The sequence below is a fragment of the Panthera onca genome, chromosome X, assembly GCF_046562875.1.
Source record: "Panthera onca isolate mPanOnc1 chromosome X, mPanOnc1 haplotype 2, whole genome shotgun sequence".
Lineage (NCBI taxonomy): Eukaryota > Metazoa > Chordata > Mammalia > Carnivora > Felidae > Panthera > Panthera onca.
Window position 1 is genome coordinate 21,335,384 of NC_138357.1, and position 16,665 is coordinate 21,352,048.

Consider the following 16,665-nt stretch of genomic DNA (forward strand, 5'->3'; position numbering starts at 1 on the left):
ATAAGACTTTTTCTTCTCCGTTCCTCTGAAGACTGCCAGACTTTATCCTAAGGAAAATGATAAATCACCCATCTACCATCTGTCACTTTGAACTGTTCTATCAAATCAACATTTTTTTGAACTTTGTTTTCATTGAGGAATGTGATTTTGCTGTGTTTCCCAAGCCTTAAATTGTATGGGAGAAAAGAATCCTGAAGCATTCTTCTTCTTGAAGTTGGAAATATATATTTTGCCTTCCTGCTCACAGAACTCAAGCACCTTAACAGATTTAGTTCAGACTTTTCTGAAATAATTCACCTTTACTAGGCCTGGGAGATGTCAGCCCCACAGGAAAAACACAGGTAACATTCTGAGCATAGGAAAATACGGGTTTGGAGAGAAATGGTCCTTTTCCATTCCAGCTCTAGTGTCACTGTTAGTAGTTTTCTAACAATAAAGCAGCCAGCTGAAACTGAGCACTGATTAAAGCTTTGAGAGGAAGCATTTCAGTTGTAAGGGTAAAGAGTGGTTCTTTCATGTTGGAAAGTTCAAGGTGACAAATATGGTCTCCTCTCCTAAAAATAGCACAAGCAAAGAGCCATCACTGACTCTTCCCAGCATTATTTATTAACGTTTTACCCTGATGGTTGTGTATTATCTGAAAGAAAAAGAGGGTTATAACATGAATGCAAAGCTAACATCCTCTAAGCCGTAAATAGGATGTAGCCTCAGGGCCTAAAGAGCCACACCACTTGAATTTTCTTATTCTGCTTTTGAGGCAAATTCATAGGAACCCTCGATTAGACTAGAAAGGAACTATACACTTATTTAGTGTGTAATATGTGGTAGATCCTAAATATACATTCTCTCATCGAACTTTCCTCACTTCCCTATAAGAAGGGGCATTATCATTCCCACTTTACAGTGCAGAAACAATCCCAGAGAAATCAAGTGGCTTATTTATACCTCTTGTAAATGGTACACCTAGTAAGTAGCAGATGTGGGTTTGAATCCAGGTCTTATTGTAGAGCAGCACTGTCCAATAAAATTTGGGGGGTGATGGAAAGAGTCTGTACTGTGCTTACTGATACAGTAGCCACTAGGCGCATATGGCTGTTGAGCACCTGAAATGTGGCTTAGTGATGCTGAAGAACTGAACTTTTCCTTTCATTTCATTTCATCTAGTTTATTTAAACTTAGATTTTAACAGCTATATGGCTACTGTGGCTGATGGCTACTGTGTTGGACAGTACATCTCTAGGGATTGCCTCTTCTTGACTGCAGTTTGTAAAGCAGGGATCTATAACCCAGTATCCATACAACTATTAAGAAAAGATCCATATATGGAGTTTCTTTTATAGTATTCTCTCATGTAAGAGTCTTAGTCCGGGGAAGGACAGTGCTGCCTTTTTCATTGGAGAATGAAGTTATGCATAATCAAGGTTGGGGGCAGAGTGTATGACCATCTACCAGCACTCCCCAAAGAGTCTTCAGGGATCCTGGATTAGAGGGGATACCAAGAATGCTGAAGGAACCCAAATCATACTTCCCTTCATGACAGGCCCAGCAGCAGGTTGGTTAGCATCTGGGGTGGGAAACACAACTATTGTACCTAAGTTGTAGCAGAGTTCAGATCGATACACATGTCTGGAGTGTTTGTAACATTGTACAAGGCATCATGCCAGGCATCTTGGAGGAAGAGATTTTTAAAATGACTGGGATGGGACACCTGGGTGGCTCAGTCAGTGGAACATCTGACTTCAGCTCAGGTCATGATCTCACAGTTTGTGAGTTCAAGCCCCGCATCGGGCTCTGTGCTGACAGCTCAGAGCCTGGAGCCTGCTTCGGATTCTGCATCTCCTTCTCTCTCTCTGCCCCTCCCCCACTCACAGTCTGTATCTCTGTCTCTCAAAAATAAATAAACATTAAAAAAATTAAATAAAATTACTGGGAGGTAAAGTGTGTAGTAAAGGAGTTTACAACTTAGTGTCAGTGAGTAAGGCAGGAGATAAGGAAGGATGAGAGAAATACTCAGAGAACTATAGCACAAGGCATGCTCTAAAAGGCATATGAAAAATGCAGATGAGAATCTGAGGGGAACCAGAACAGTGTTTTAGAATTTTAAAAAAGCCCAAGTTCCTTGCTGTATTGTTTATTAGCTGCATGACCTTGGGAAATTTACCTAAATTCTGTATGATTCCCTTTCCTTGTTGTAAAATGGGAATAATTAGAAAAGAAAATAAAAAGATAATGTTTGTAAAAACAGAACACATTCTTAACAGCCAATGAATGGTTGATCCCCTGGTAGCCCTGTTCCATTGCTGTGTATGTCATCAGTTGCGTGGAAGTGGATAAGGAAAGGCATCATGAAGGAAATAACATCTGAGATAAACCCTAAGAGAAGGATAGTATAGTATTTTGAAAGTTGGAATTCAAGAAGTTGGTGATGGAGCAATGTGAGCTAAAGGTGTGGAGACAAGGAAATTACTGGAGTGATTCATTGAACACCAGGTAGTCCCATTTTGCTAGAGTGTCAGGCTTTTCTACTCAAAGTGTGATTCCCCACACCAGCAGCATCAGCATCATCTGGGACTTGTTAGCAAAGCAGATCACAACCCAGACTTATTAAATCAGAATCTGCATTTTAACAAGATCCCCTGGGAACATGTGTGCACATGAAAGTTCAAAAAGTGTTGGGGTAGAGTACAAGCTGAAGCACAGTGAAAGACAGTGCTCAGAATGGGTGGGGCCTTATTTTGAAGGCCTTGAATGCCTGACCAGTAGTTTAGGGAATCACTAAAAAGTTGCTGAAAGATCACTATCAATAAAAATCTGCCTGTCACCTGTATCACACCTTGAAAGAGTGACATGAATGTAAATTTTTCCCTGGAAGCTTTTATGTTCACCACCATTCAAGCAAGCTCCTTAGTAGAAAAGGCTTTTGGCCTTTTTCTTTGTCATCACTTTCCCTGTTACCTTCGCTCCCCTATTAATCTTTTACAATTACTGTTGTTTCAGCTAAACCAGTTATACAGAATATTGAACTCATGAAATTGACAAAGTAGGTTTCATTTGTTTGACATGAGGTAAGACCTGGAACTAAGAAATGTTCATTTGTTTTGGCTGCTAGCCACTGTGGCCACAAAGCGATACCGCAGCCCAGGTCTGTTAGACATTGCAAACATTCCCCCAGAAGTAGCAAGTGGAGCAACTCCGTAGCGACAGCTGAAAATATGGAGTCAGAGGTTTTCAGGCCTATGCTGAGGAAGGACGAGAAGCTCCCAGGGATAGATAAATCCTACAAAAGCACCTACCAGCACATTAAGGTCCTAACCATTATCCTAATAACCCCTTGTTTCTCCAAAAGTTTTGTAGTAAAAACTAATTTGGAGACCCTCTACTTCCCCTGATTTCAGACTGAAGTCAGCTGGAAAATACGATTCAGGTTACAGAAATTTGTTTCATACACAAATGAGCTATAATGTTACTTTTGCCAAAAACGGATACTCTATTTTTTCAATCTAAATGTCTGTCTGGACATTGCTGCCTTGAATTGAATTTACCAGATTTCTCAGCAGCTAACCATTTTCTTTCAAAGGGAATTAATCCAGAGTATAATTGTGTTTCCTTTTTGCTAAGATTGTACCACCTTAAGTCTATGGCCCGCAGCTGCAAATAAGAAGTGGCAGGGACCCACATGGTCATATTTCCGTACCATAACCTGGAGCAATCATTAAAAGTGTTAGATTGCATCATGAAGGTTAGTCCTAATTTGACCTGATAGTGGAAAGCTCTGTAAAGTGAATTGTAACAGTAACTCTAACAGCAGCTGGGCACAAAGAGATCATTGATCTTCTTTCACAAGAGTCAGGAAAATTCTTCAGTGCTCCCCTCAAAGCCCAGGAATCATTTGCATCTGTATGGCAGACATCATTGCCTGTGAACTCACTGAGAAACACACTTCATTCCGAGATGTTTAATTTGCTGGCTCCATTGGGTGAGAAATGTCATTCTCCAAGGACCCCACCCCCACCCTTCCCCCAATATGCATACTTTCGAAAGTGCGTGTTATGAAGTCAGATAATCTGTATTTTGACGTGACATGAAGTAACAGCTGGTCAGCTCTCTAAACCAGTCAACCTGGTTTTATATGAGATTACGTTACCACATGGACTTAATTGTGATCATAAACTACAGCAATAGCAAAAATCTGTAACACTCATGTTTATTATGTTTTCCTTTATTTTTTATCAATTTGTGCTTCCCTTTAGACAAACTGTATATTTTGTGGGGTTAGGCAGTGAGGGGACAAGATGGGAGGAGACATGAATGAGCAAAGTTCAAAGTTTTATTACGTTTATCCTCAGGAATAAAAGAGCAAGGACAATGAGAACTATCTAAGACTTTAGAAAATGTCTAACATTGCTCTGTTAAACTGTTCCTGACTCCCTCGTCTATTTTTCTTGCAGTGACTATCAATAGGACGCTTACAAAGTTAGACGTGCCATGAACTCATTTTAGGGACAATAAGCAAGTTAATAGTTGAATAAAATGCATCCTACTTCGTAGGCAGATTGGGGAAGATGAAAAAGGAACCCTCAAAATAGAGGAGGCAGGAGTTTTTAAAAAGGCCAGCAAAGCAAGGTGAATCTCTGGGAGCACAGCAAGGAATGGTCCCCAGGCCAAGAAGTACCCCCTGGATTTAGGCTCTATAGATGAGATTCCTGTGTTGCATAAAAGAATGAACTAAATAACCGCAAAAGTTTCCCCCTAGTCTAACATTTTCCTAATATCTTTTTAATCTAATGATTTCATCATGTAGAGTGGGAAATTAGTAGAACTAGCTTCCATAAGAGATTTAAAGATAAATTCTATAGTTTTGGTGGGAATTACAATATGGTAATTGCTTATATTTTACATTTAAGTCGTAATTTCTGCAGGAAGAGTCCTTGAAATTAAAGTGGTCGTTTTCTTTTTAGAATTTAAATAGTTTTAATGGGGCTATTTTACTTACAATAGCATTCAGCATGGATCACATATACATGACACAGAAAAGATCTTCTAAGTACCTATTGATTTACTGATTTATTGGCTTTATTTTGTGTTGTCTTAGGGGATGAATAAAAAAATACAATAAAAGTGGCTAGAAAGCACTGGTGTCATAGGATTTTGCTATCTATATAGCCCTTGTTCTCAACACTACAAATCTTTGGAGACTGTATGGGGTCCCAGAGAATATAAAATGTGGATGCATATTCAATCAATCAACTTACTGAGTGGCATGTCTTTCTCACCTTGATATGAGATCCTTTTCTATAAGAAACAGACCTGTGATGTTGTGCTTAAATTATCAGGATTGCCACATAATCTGGATCATATATGAGGTGGACACAGAGAAAGTACTTGAAATGTCAGTTTTATTTAGTGCCAAACAAAAATCTGTATGCTAGGAAGAGTAACAAAGTACCTAAATCCCTAAAATTATCATCTGGGACTAAATAAACAGTAAAACAATTATAGTCAAATATCTATGACTGAATACTTTTAATTTAGCAGATTCTTTTCCTGCACTCCAACTTCTAGAAAAAGGTAAAGCCAACAATGAAAAGATTCAATGAGGAAAAAAGGTCTATCCTTGAATCAGAGCAAATTCAGACCAGTCTCCGCACATTGCACATCAACAATCTAGAAACTGAAATGGAATAGAAATAGAAATTCAAAATTATGGTAGTGGCAGTTAATATTTATTGAGTATCTGCTATATGCCAGATGTAATGCAGAATCTTCTACATACATAATTTCATTTTAATCCTTTTAACAATCCTATGAGTTAGGCACTGTTATTAGCTTCCTTTTATAGATTATGGCTCTGAAGTTCTGTAAGATCTTCAGTCATCTACTTAATAAGGCAGGGAAATGGACTAATATATTATTCTGTAAAATTATCAAATGCAAAACAAAATAAGGAAAAAAATTTCTGATTAACCATCATTAATCAGAACCTCCTAATCCCTGAGCATTCCTTTTGATCAAGCTTTCACCTTCTTGCAGTATAGTTCTCCAATGATGGAGATGCATTTGAAGTCTAATTATTTTAAGTAATGTTGATATAATCAGCATCATAACTTCTAAGTTGTGGCATTAATTCTTGATTATCAGCTATCACGTCTTTACATAGGTTAATGGAATGAGTCACCTACCCCTCCCTGTGGGGTATTAATTCATTAATTCAACACTCACTATTTGCCAGGCATGGTGATAGGCACCAGGGATACAGTTGTGGGTTGGGAAGAGTTTTGGGGGGAAGATCCTCGTTAGAAGAGTTTACAAGCTGAAAAAGGTTGTTTTTTTTAATTCATTTAGAATAAGATAATCATAACTTTAAATATATATTTTTTATCTTGTTAATCTTTGCAACAACCCTGTACAAATGTTATCACGCCATTTTTACACATTATGAAACTAAGAGTAAGGGAGATTACATGATTGCCAGCTAGTAAAAGACACAGCTTTGGGTTTTAGCCCTGATCGAAACACATGCTGTATCCACTATGCCATTCCATCCCCCATAGAGCTTGTTTTGGTCAATATAATATTGCAGAAGGAAATACCAAGAAAAGTTTTTCTAACAGTACACTACTCACATTTGACCCTGGGACCACTCAGGTGCAAGAAACCTCTTCATTTGTAAATTGTATAAAAATCTAGTCTTCTTTGAAAATAGTCTTGGCCTCATCTGAATGTTTTTTAATACATTGTTATGTATTTAATACATTGCTATGTATTGATGTTTGTTTCCTTAGTTCTTTCTAATCATGATAGGGATTTAATAGAACATGGATATGATGCAGTGAACAGTTGACTTAAGATACAGAAGTGAGTTTTCATTCCTTCACTTAGTTACTCAGGTGATGTAAAGGAAAAATGTTTGACAAATCCCAGAAGACATTTAATGGAGGTGTGCCAAGTGGAGTCTGATTGCTGAAGAAATGGTATTTGTTATGTGGGCTGAAAACATTAGCCTAGGGATACTTTAACTAAAACCAATAATGTACAGACATTTTGTTAGGATCTTAGCAGTCATTTTACTGAAACTTGATTGACTTTTAGCTGACTGGACTCCAAGCTTTTATTGACCGTTTACAACATTGCCTCAGGAATTGTATAGCTGCTGCCCATTGAAACATTGAGGGTTAAAGAATGAGCCTGGCAGGCCAACCTGATTCCTCTTTTGATAGGATTAGGGAACCAGTGGCTAAAAGGCTTAAGAGAGATCACCTAACTTTGGTCTTTAACAAAGCTTTTGATTCCACATTTCATGAAGTTTTAATTGAAACACTTGAAATTCCAGGTGCTGCTGCCAGATGAGTAAGAAACCCTCTGCTCCTCCCGGGCTGAAGCATGGAAGACCTAGAGAGTAGACAGTGCCTTCTGACGTTTTAGATGATGCAGCAGCAACTAGTAAAGTAACCATGCTCTGGCATCATTTGGAATGGATAGAAGTAGCACTAGCCAAACCCGGGTCATTACTCCCCAGCACTCCAACTACTAACTAATCTCATTGCGAGTTCTGTATCTTTGTTTCCTTCTCTCATTTGCCATAGAATTGTGGGTTTCTTTTGTAGAAACCTCTGTTATCGTTGGCAGTGACTTTGATGCCAGGATGCTCTAATGATATCTGCATCACCTTGCAGTGAAAGAATGGAAAAATGTCAAGGGACAGTCTGAGGAATACATAACCAAGCTTTTTGAAAGGAACGGTGGGTTTAGCCATAGCCACATTTAAAGAAGATCTTATCTCTTTTAAGGAAGGAGGTAGAAGATAATTTGATAGCTTGTGGCCAAAAATGCTAATTTCCCAGAAACATCAGGGATCTTCTTATAAGACTGAGTGACAGTCTTACAAGACCCTATGTTTTAATTCTGTACTTGTCAACAAAATCTGGAAAAATTACAGAAGGCAACTGGTTTTAAGGAATTCACCTATTATTCCTAGTTTCTTAAGATTTAGAGAGTTTTCCTCTAGTGGCTCATATAATACAATCTAGAGACAACCCAGTCCTTAATGGAGTCTGGATTTTGGCTTTCTTTTTCTTCTTTAGGATTGAACCAGCTGCCCTTTGACCCTGCCAACAACAACGAGCCCCTGCAGTTTGGTAGTGCCAGTGGCCCTCTGGTCACAGAAGGCCTCATTGAGAATGGAGGGGAGTCAAGCAAGAAAAGAAAGAGAACAAATGCTCCTTCAGGTAAGCTAGGCAATAATGCACTGTCTTAAGCCAGTGCTATTGAGTCAGCATTTTCCCAGAGCCTAGTATGTGATTGACACTTCGCTGGGATTTGTAGAACCACAGAAATGAGAGAGTCCCCTGCCCTCAGTGAACTCACGGTGGGGTAGAGTGGGGGGAAAGCACATACAAGAATAACTAATAATGAGATAGAGTATCATTGGTGATGTGGCTAACTGTGGAAAACGGGAAAAAAAAACCCCTATGGGAGCACAAATGGGGAAGAGTATAATTCAGCCTTGGGCATTGTGGAACACTTCACAGCAGAAGTGACCTTTGTAGCTGACCCTTGAATGGGTAGGCTTGACACACAAAAAAAAGATGAGTAAAAAACATTGATTTAAGTAGAAGGATTTCATGAGTGAATGCTTTCACTGTATGTTTTTCTTTGCGTGTCCATGTGGTGGGCTACCCTCACTTTTACCCGTAATGCAGATAACTGCATATATTTGCATCTCCCCACCCCAGCCTTGTTTCCCCCAGTACACAATATGCCCACATGTGTTTTATGCCCTCATAGTTCTCTTAGAACAGGTGATGAGCTGATTGCCCTAAATCGTTTATAATAGTCAACTGAGTTTTTATCCTCCCCTGCAATCCTCCTTTACCTTCATGTTCCATTAGCCTATTCTCAGGTTAAATTTCTCCAAAACGAGTGGGGAAGCAACAGGAGAACCAATTCTTAACTGATCATTTGATACTTTAAAATTGTATCTCTTTGTTGCTTGGCTATTCATTTGAAAACAGTATCCACAGTGTGTAGAAACTGATCTGAGATTGGGGATTAGCCTAATAGACACGTTCACGGTGTTTTGTTTTGTTCTGTTTTTGTTTTTTGGGTTTTTTTTACTATTTTATATTCACCTTGTAACATGGAGCATGTTTACAAACATATAAGATCATATCTGATTCTAAGATTATAAGTCTTTTCGCTTATAAATCAAGGTATTTGTCAAATACAAATTTGGAAAACAAAAACACAGTAAAACACAGCTCTCTGGAGCTCTCAAGAAGAGTGATTTTTAGACAGCTGTATTTTCTGGAACATTGGAAAAGCATAGTTTATAGCTAAAGAACTGGTGTGAGTTAATCCCAGCTCTATTTCTGTTTGTGGCCTGGCGGGGGGGGGGGGGGGTGGTTCCTTAACCTCTCTGAGTTTCACTTCAATTGTAAAGTAGAAATGGTACTAAAACCCACCTATTAGGATGTAAACACAATTATATTACGTAAAGTGCTTAGCATGATGTCTGCACACAGTAATCACTTAATAAATGTTGCTATTTTGTTATTATTATTATTATATGATAATATTATGAACTTTACCTGTTTGAGTATCAACACATTTCACATTTTTAGGTTAACCATTATGGATACAAATTGTGTGTGTGTGTGTGTGTGTGTGTGTGTGTGTGTGTGTGTGTAAATGTATCTGCCTTTTTAAGGAATGTATTCAACTCTGATCATTTAGAGGCATAATTCCAGATATTAGTTATTGTACTGCACTATAATACTCTATTATAGTTTTCAGGGTTTACTAAGGAATATAGGCCTTTTATCTCTACAATAAAATGTCCTACAGTCTGGTAGCTTTTTAGTTATTACAGCCATATTTTATACATGTCCTGTCTCCTTTCTGCAGTCTGCAGTCACTTCTGGTTTCTCTCAGTGTCCCTTCATGCAGCAGCCCTTTTTCTCCTTCTAATCAGTTGCAAACACTAAAAAACAAAAAACCCAGGGGCACCTGGGTAGCTCAGTTGGTTGAGTATACAACTCCTGCTCAGGTTATGATCTCACAGTTTGTAAGTTCAAGCCCCACGTGGGGCTCGCTGCTGTCAGCACAGAGCCCGCTTCAGATCCTCTGTCTTCCCTCTCTCTCTGGCATCCCCTGCTTGCAGTCTATCAAAAATACATTTAAAAAATAATAAAACATTAAAAAAAGCCAGCCATCTCCAAGTTGGTATGTCAGATCTGTATGTTAAATCAGCTATAAGAGAACCTGCTATGGAAAGAGTTAAAGGATTTAGGGCATCAACTTTAGGAAATCTATTTTGGCTGCTCTGAGGCCTTTTTTGATCACTTATTAGTTTTTCCACTGTGTTCTTAATAAGTGATGTGCTAGTTTAGAGTAATACCTCCTGAACTGTAGTTATTTCATGAGAGTGGGGAAAGGGGTATGAATTCATTGGAATTGTGAAGTAACTTTAAAGAATTGCAGTTTTATTTCTAATGAGCATATTCAGTGAGTGCAAAGTAACTTGCAGATATAGGATTTTAGCAATAGATTATACTAATCTACAATTAGCAGAATCAATTTGCATTCAAATAATGAATATGCTGAGGTTCTTAAAAAAAAAAAGACTATTTTCTTTAAATAGGTGAAATAGGCCCTGGCAGGCTAAATTAGCTCTCTTGCAATCTTTTTCACTGTTTTGCTTAGTGAACCCTTTCTTTGTAAGTAGTACCCTTTCTTTGTGACTCCAGCCCAGGTTAAATTGCCACAAATTCCAAAAAGGTGAAGTCCAAATTAATGAGGTTTTACTATATGGGGAAGCTCTTATAATTGCTCAGCTGGCAACCTTACAGCATTATAAATGGGTAGATTGCTTTGTAATTGTATTTTCGTCCTTTGTCACTGTTCCCTGCATCTCAGCAAGGAGGAAGGCTAGGGTTGGAAGTCCTTAACAGAACTACCAGTCATTTCAGTTCTAAGCTGAGCTACACATCCAGCCATTATATCACTGAACCATGTGACCCCTTTGAATCAAAGCCATCTTTCTCACTCTCCTGTCACTGCAAATGAGGAGGGGTCTTTGACTGCAGTTCTAGTTCCTCACTACCCATTCTGGTTTTCTTCCTTTCCCATCCCTCTTATTTCATCCTTTTCTACAATTTGCCTCTCTCCTTTTATACTAAAATTGATTTATTAAAGGTCACAAGTGACCTCCAAATTGTCAAAGTCCCTGGCCTTTTGGCTGGTCTCAACCACTTTGACCTGTTTGGTTCATTTGATGCTGTTAACAACCTTCCCTACCTTGAATTCTCTCTACTTCTGCTTTCCTTGGCAATGCACTTTACAGATTCCTCATCCTTTTCTGTCTCCTTCAAGCATTCTTTCTCCTTTCTCTCCCTACCTCCACTTTCAGTGAGTATACTATCATCCACATTTATAGGTGAAGAAATAAAGGTTTGATAAACTAACCTAAGGATGAACACCTAGCAAGTGGTTTAGGCAGGCCTCTAACTCCAAAGCCTCTCTCTAACTCTTATGCCACAGTTATGCCTGTAGATATTAGGAATCCAGACCCATTACTAAAATATATGTTAAACATTGGTGGCACACTAAGGAAATCTGTGTTTGTGTGAGAGTAAGGTGAGCAGATTTGATCATTTCTAGGATGCCTCTAAACTCTGAGATCCCATGGTCTCTTCAGCTTTTTTTTCCCTGCTACTCTATAAAACAAGTCTTCTAGTTCAGCCAAGGTAATCTGCTACAAGACCAGCATTGCACCCACCTACTTAGTACCTTGCTCATGCCATTTTTTTTTTTTGTCTAGTGTGCTCTATCTCCTTTAACTTGTCAAAATCCTGTCCAACTAAAAGTACCTGCTACAAATCCAACCGTCTTCAGGAGGCTTTCTGGATCATCAGTTAGAATTGCTCATTTGTACCTGTGAAACTCCTTGGTGGTCATATTCATATGACTCATTTGACACTGGTTATAGATTACCTTGTTGTTATCTGTTCATGTAAATATGTCTTAGCCTTTTAACTCAGTCATTAACCCATTATTGGAAGGGCCCCTGACTCCTGCTAAAATGGCTTTTAGCAAAGATACAGTGTCTTGCACACAATAGATGCTCAAGAAATATTTATTGATTGATCATGTATCTGGATAAATAATTGCTTTACCCTGGCCTTAATATTTTCTATTATTCTCTTATCACTGCCAGAGTAGAGCTGTGTATAAAACTGGGCACTTTTGGGGTGCCTGGGTGGCTCAGTTGGTTAAGTATCCGACTCTTGATTTCAGCTCAGGTCATGCATATATCATGGTTTGTGAGATCCAGCCCTGCATCAGGCTCTGCTCTGAGTGTGGAGCCTGCATAAAAGTCTCTCCCTTGCTCCGCCCACCGTGTGTGTGTGTGTGTGTGTGTGTGTGTGTGTGTGCACGCACACTGTGTCTCTCTCAATAAATAAATAAATTAAAAAAAATAAAATAAAACTGGACACTTGGTATCTCATATTGATCAATTGACTTCCTCACTTGACCCTAAAGGTCAAACTCCAAACATTTGTAAGATTATATCCTTAGATAAGCCACACATCAGATCCAGGTGCTTGTGAAAAGAAAACCTGGCCCTAATGGAATCCTTGCCTCTTTACCAGGTGAAATTTCATGAGTGCCCAAGGACAACTCAGAGGTGGAGTTTGGGTGTCCTGTCCCAACTCCTCAGTGAAGTAGATCAGTAATCTGGATTAGATAACACTGCAGTATTTGACCACAAACTCTTCCTTTGTAGATCTGGCTGCTTTGCAGCTTTTATCTTAAGGCGATCTCAGCATTCTTTAGAGTGTGTTTGCTCTCAAATTTTACCTTTTCCTTGTAGAAATGTTTCCTGAGTAATGGTGCAGTAGCACAAATTTTCTGAAATTGCAGTGAGTCCACTTATTCAGATGATACTTCATGGCTAAAGAGTAGAAGATTGTTAAAATCTCATCAAATTATAATGACTGTCCACAAGATGCCAACTGCCTTCTTGTTTGATATCCACCTGGACTTGTAGAAGCGGAGATACCAATCTTCTTCTCTTACTCTAAAGTGGAAGAATCCATGAGTCAATAAGGCCATCAGATGATGACTAAAATTGAATGCATTGTTTTAAGCAACCTCATGACACATTAGTATTCAAAAGAAAATGTCAGCTCTCTGGAAGAGTAGGCAACTAACCTGGGGATAATTATGATACCAGAGTGATGATGCAGATGTGGACATACTCCTGTTTCCATTGTCTTCTCTCATAGGTCTGTACTGAAAGATAGGTTTGCACTTAAATACATGATGCCCAGTACTGAGTAGTATTATTCTCAAAGTTCATGTGAGTGATGAATAGCTCAGTATAGAAAGAGGCATCCTCAACCATTTTCCATTTGCAATAACGTCTGAATCCCAACTCCAAGAGTTAAAGATCTCCAGGAAGACCCTTCTGTTCAATAATAATTTGCATCAGTATGGCAATTCTTTCTTTCCTTAATATATTTTCATATTTGTTTCATTTTAGAGATGAAGTGCTAATAACCAGAGAGGAGAAATGATTTTGACTAAGGTGGACTAGCATCTCCAGGAATGTTATGATAAGGACCTCCAGATAGTATCTAAACTTGATCATAGACACCTAACTCATTTTCCAAGTATTCCTTTAGAATTTCTGGAAGTCAAAGTGAGACTTGACAATAAAGACAGTGAAGAGTTCTAGCACTGTCAAGGCGAGATTAATAGGACGAAGTGGGCCTGTGCAGCACCAAGTCAGACATAAGGAAGAATTATATTGGAATGAATTGTTACGGGGAAGTTGCTTAAGCCTGTTTGAGAGAGAAATATAAAAGTGAGATAAGCACTCATCTGTTTGGGAGTACTTTTGTTTCCTTTCTTACCTAGAAGAGGGGCGATGAACCAGAAAACTTTTCTATGACACTTAACAGCCTTTTGATTTACCTCAGACTCACAGGGCTGAGACTTTTATTTCACATGTACTTTGAAGTCCACAAATGAAAGCATTGATTGTTTTTAAAGAGAGAAAATGCCACCATTTTATATCTTCATGTTTGGTATTTCTAGCATGTCAGCTGAATTATTATATTTCCAAAAGCAAGAAGAGCCTATTATTCCTTCAAATGGAATTAAAATAAGAAAAAAAGACTAACAACCCTACTCAGTTTCTTTAGTCCATTGGACATTTTTATCTGATTACAACTTCAAGAAATAAAACCATATGTTGATAACTAGAGGATCCCAAAAGTAAGCTGACTTCTGTCTTTCTCACATTGATAGAAACTCATTGTGAAGTGTTTATCTTCATGGATTGTCACGGGGATGGGAGATTGAAAGTGGTACAAAAGAGGCAGGATAGAAAAACGCAAATATATCTGTCTTAAGTTGACCCCACCATGAGAATGGCTTTGGAATGATTTTGTGACTCTATTGTATCTAAGCTTTTAGTACTTCTCTTGGCAGACACCAAGTGTGAGTCAGCCTCATGTGTTGGTAATAGAAAGGCTATTGGCGGATGTTGAATCACAGCATTTTAGAGTTGGAGGCAACCTTGCCTAACTCCATAATTTTCACAAAGGAAGAAGCAGAGACCAAGAGAAGAGGCATATCTAATGTCACAGAGTGGGGTGCCTGGTGGCTCAGTCGGTTGAGCATCAAACTCTTGGTTTCAACTCAGGTCATGATCTCACAGTTTTGTACGTTCGAGCCCTGCATAGGGCTCTGTGCTGGCAGTGTGAGGCCTGCTTGGGATTCTCTCTCTCTCCCTCTCTCTCTGACCCTCCACCACTTGCACTGTCTCTGTCTCTCTCAAAATAAATAAATAAACTCAAAATAAAATAAAGTCATATGGTTAATTAGTGGCAGAACCAGAACTACCAGAGCCATATAATCATTTCAAATTGGTTAGGACTGTGGCATGCAGTTGATTCATCTGTACTGCAGAAAGCGCATCTATAACCTTAGAGGAGCTGGCTACCCCCATGCTAATAGTATTACGGGATTTGTAGCAAGCTAACCCAGTGGTATATGACATCCCATATTTATTCTACCTGCTACACAGGGGAGGGCCCTTTGATCTCAAGCTACAAAAGAAGTTTGAGACTGGGAAACACCTATGAGGAAATTGCCTCTGTAGAGCTGGACTGTAGCAGCTCAGAACATCATAGAATAAGATCTTTGTGACCTTTGCTTACTTGGCAGGGGACAGTTTGTGTCCCCTATCCCAGCCCACCCTTATGGAAACTCTATCCAAATGGGAAAAAAATGTATAATATTTATCTATGATTTAAACATTGTTATATAGTTTTTTCTGAAGTATCTCTTTCAATATCTTGATTTCAAGGATCTCTTTCAGTATCTTGATTTCAAGGTAAGGACTTGTCTGAAAAAAGTCAGTTTTACATCGGTATAGCTCAATTTCAGAGTAAGAGGATTCTTAAGATTTGAGGAGGTTGTTTTCCTCTCCTGTTAGAATGGTAACATTACCAAAGCAACTGTCCTTGATCCTGGGGTCTGTATGGGCCTCCTTGGCCTTAATAACAGAAAGGAACATACTCAGGCATGTAGTGAAAAGAATACTAAAGATTGTAATTTTAGTACTGGGCATGCCACTTAGTAGTATTTTGACCCTGGGTAAATCACAGAAGCCTTTTCTTTTAAACCTCACTTTCCACATCTGTTAAATGAAAGTATTTTGAAAACTGTCAGATTTTTACTTCTTTTACTTTTATAGTTACTGCTTCTGCTTGTTAGGGTTTGAGAGTGTGAGGGCTTTTCTCCTTCCAGTTCTGAATCAAACTGAAAACAAACACAGAAAGGCATGTGAGGAATAAAATGTTGTATCAGCTTTATTATAAGTAAAACTGGATGAAGAACATGGCTTAAGCCTAAGGCCTAATGAGGCTCCCTACCATCTCCAACTCCAAATGTTTGCTTTGATGTCCGCCTATGGGGCAGATTGAATCCGCAGAGCAGATTACTTTCCCAGCCACTGTCATTGAGAGTGATGGCCTGTGTCACAATTCAGTGGAAGCTACAAATTAAGAACAAGGTGGGTCTGTGGGCATACCACTGGAAAACAGCACCTGTGCCCTAACTAAGCTCTGCTCGGTTTGTAAGAGATAGAAGATCATCTTAACACAAGGGCATTTTGTCCTGAGAGCCAAGATGGAAAAGTTGAGCCCTACATGAACACTTATTTTTATTCTAATCTTAGTAATCAAATAAATTAATTCTCCTGTGCCCAGGAACAAGTAGGCATGGGTGAAAGCCCCGGGAAGTTTCTTTAGTACTCCTGTCTGTCCTCTCTCACAAATTGAATGGTTGTTCCCTCCTCGCCACAGAATGGTGGCAAGTAGGACAAGAGCCCCCACGATCCCAAAATTGCTGTTCATTTGAAGATTAACATGAGTTTTGATTTTTCTAAGTCCTATCATTAGAATTTTTTTAAGCCAAGGGAAACTAGCAATGAGAGTTCACTGTGTGGTACAAAGAAATAGGGTTGTTTTCCTACAGGTGTTACATTTAGAGTTTTACTTCTCCATATATTAGATCAAGACAAATTCTAGATGGAACTCAACCTTCTATTATTTGACTTAGCCTCAAAGTAGTACCTCACAGTGAAGAGATTTC

At 38.8% G+C, this 16,665-nt stretch overlaps 1 protein-coding gene across 8 annotated transcripts in view; it reads left to right on the top strand.

Annotated features, from left to right (window-relative positions):
* Positions 1–16,665, top strand: part of ENOX2 (ecto-NOX disulfide-thiol exchanger 2) — a 273,070-nt gene that overhangs the window by 102,588 nt on the left and 153,817 nt on the right. For 7 of the 8 annotated variants that reach the window (XM_081792317.1, XM_081792318.1, XM_081792313.1 and 4 more), the window contains one exon: positions 8,082–8,225. The exons of the other annotated variant lie outside the window; for it this stretch is intronic. The gene's annotated coding sequence lies outside the window, so the exon portion shown is untranslated. The remainder of the gene's footprint in view (positions 1–8,081; positions 8,226–16,665) is intronic. 8 annotated transcript variants of the gene reach the window in all.